General features: G+C 43.2%; 1 pseudogene; it reads right to left on the bottom strand.

The window, feature by feature from the left end:
- Nucleotides 1-294: 294 nt before the first annotated feature.
- Nucleotides 295-2,322, bottom strand: LOC149074085 (protein fem-1 homolog B pseudogene; annotated as a pseudogene).
- Nucleotides 2,323-2,715: the final 393 nt, after the last annotated feature.

A 2,715-nucleotide genomic window follows, 5' to 3' on the forward strand; every position in this document is an offset into this window, starting at 1 on the left:
AAGAATGCATATGCTGTCGTGGCCAGATGACTGGTTGACACGTTCACTGCTGATGGCGTCATTAACAAAACTAGTTCTAATCTTAGCAATAGGGATAAAGTTGTCTATTAGGCCCCGCAGTGAACGTGTTAATAAACACCAATTTAACATAAGGAAAACTTTAGGTAACAATACCAGTTTTCTAGAGGTCGTGTCGACCTGGCATGCCCTCTCAAGCCCTGTCTAACACATTTAAAAAGGCCTACAATTTCAATGTGTTTAATCAAAAACAAAAATTTGGTATAGGCGAATAATTTACTTCCTGGGAGCACCGTGCATATCGGTGAATGAAATCAGTGATCTCGGTATAACCTTCTCATATGGTAACTTATATTTCTGAACAGCCTTCGCCGCCAGACATTTCAGACTGAAGCTGTAATGGGCTTTGAATATGATTTTTGTGACGCCCATAGTAACATCTGCTGGTGTTTCCCCCTTGTTGTTGACGCAGTCAACATGGGTACCGGCGTCAACCAGCAGAGTGATGATAGAATGCACGATATTGAAATCGACTAGAGGATTCGGGTGCGCCGCTATGATATGTAGAGGCGTGTTCCCTGCGGTATCAAAAGCATTTACATCAGCCCCACACTGGATCAACATTTTGGTAGTAGCTTCACACGGGAATTCACAAATGTTTCTCGTGTGGAAGTCGGCGACCGGAGTGTTGATATTCACAGCTAGATGAAGAAGAGTCGATCCGTTTTGCGTTGCCAGCTTGAGCCTATTGATTCTGTACACCAGCTCGTAAAATTTGTGCTCTTCTTCAGGTTGGTATTTCTTTATTATCTTTGTACCAACGACTAAGAGGTATAAGATCGAATGTACGTTATCGCTCGGTTTTTCCACATCATTTGTGCATACATCTGCACTATCACAACCAGTAAACTGAATATTATTCTCGATTTCTTCCACTGCAGCCGTTAGTATATCCTGGAGATGATGTAATAACACATCTTCTCCTATGTAAAGCATCTGAAAGAAAACTTTGGCGAAACGTAGGAGATCCTGCGTGACTGGCATTCCATTACTATGCTTCAACCTAAGAGCATGGAGCCACAGATTAATACACCGATTAAACTGGCCCGCATCTGCGAGTAATGCGCCTCGAAATATTATGGGATAAGGCAGTTCTGGGTTATTACGGCCGAGTATTCTTTCTCGAATGATAAGTGATTCCATATGCAACGCGTTCACGTCATGGCGGATCGACTGCAAATCTTCCATAGTTTGACACTCAATTCTGTTGTCATAAGGCGACATCGGTGGGAGACACTTCTTAGGCAAAAAAAGATCCGTATCCACCGATCGTAACGTCATTGCCCATTCCATATAATAAAAAGCTTTCTCCAAGCTATAGTGATCTTTATCATTTGCGAACGAAGCTCCAAGGAGTTCTAATGCTTCAATACATTCCACATTCGAGAACGAAGATGAATCCATGAAATATTCCACAACGTTCGATTTTGTCTTTTCAGCAGCGGCTAAAAGCGGAGTCATACCGATTTTATCCTTCGTTATCTTCGCCCCACTTTTCAGAAGCTCTTTGACTATATCCAAATGACCATATTCAGCAGCGAAATGCAGAGACGTCGCACCACACTGAGCGCTAGCATCAAGATCTATATTCTGACTGATCAGATACTTAACCACGTTTAAATGTCCTCGGAACGCTGATATCATTAAACATGTGTTATTGTGCTTGTTCGCAGCATGAACATCCGCACCATGTTCAACGAGGTATCGAACGATATCCAACCGGCCATTAAAACATGCAGCACGGAGCGGTGTGGAGTTCGTGAAGGTAGAGTGATTGACATCAGCACCATGGCTGATCAGACATTCAACGACTTTAAAGTTTCCAGCAATAGCAGCACACCAGAGTGCAGTAGCACCACTTCTTAAAGAATTATTCACCAGTACAGTACCTTCCTCTTCGATGTCCGGCTGGAAATGGTGTAGCAATGTCTTGACGACGTCCAAGTGTCCGTTTAGGGCAGCGATGATCAAAGGCGAGCAGTCGTAGCCATCATCATGGACCATGGATTGGACCAATTCCTTTTCTTCCATCTTGGACGTAACTCTTTTCAATAGGGTGTACATCAAAGTCGCCATGCCATCTCGTGCTGCAAGGAAGATACGATGTTTCAACGTGTCCTTCTCGGCCACGGTCATAACCGGAACACACGTCTGCCACTTTGGAAGCTCTTCTACTTCATCGCACCGCACGTTACTGCTGTTAGTACCATCGTTGCTGCACATGTCAAAGTGTTTGTTATCCATTTAAATGTCCATTGGCCACACGGGAGACGAGATTCAATTACCGCAGTGGTAAAATGAGATCCAATTACCGCAGTGGTAAAATGAGATCCAATTACCGCAGTCGCGTAAAATGAGATTCACTTACCGCAATTGGAAAAAATATATATTCTCAATGCAAAAGACGCAGCTAATTAAAGATTTGGAGCAATAAAAGAACGTTTGTGATCACCACCTAGAGCTCTGTTACGGATTCTTTATAACAGATGATCAGCACAAACACGGGAGTCAGAAAACGAGACACTGCGTGAGGCGATGTTGCAATACACGCTACTGTGTTCAAGGAGAGGAAAGAAGAATATAGCTTATATACAATAAGGATTTTACAGGGCTTTCGGCAACAGAGACCATTTTCTG

The sequence above is a fragment of the Pholcus phalangioides genome, unplaced genomic scaffold (genome assembly GCF_987345545.1).
Source record: "Pholcus phalangioides strain wild (caught in Gottingen) unplaced genomic scaffold, Ppha-v1.0 ptg000017l_1, whole genome shotgun sequence".
In the NCBI taxonomy this organism is placed as follows: Eukaryota; Metazoa; Arthropoda; class Arachnida; order Araneae; family Pholcidae; genus Pholcus; species Pholcus phalangioides.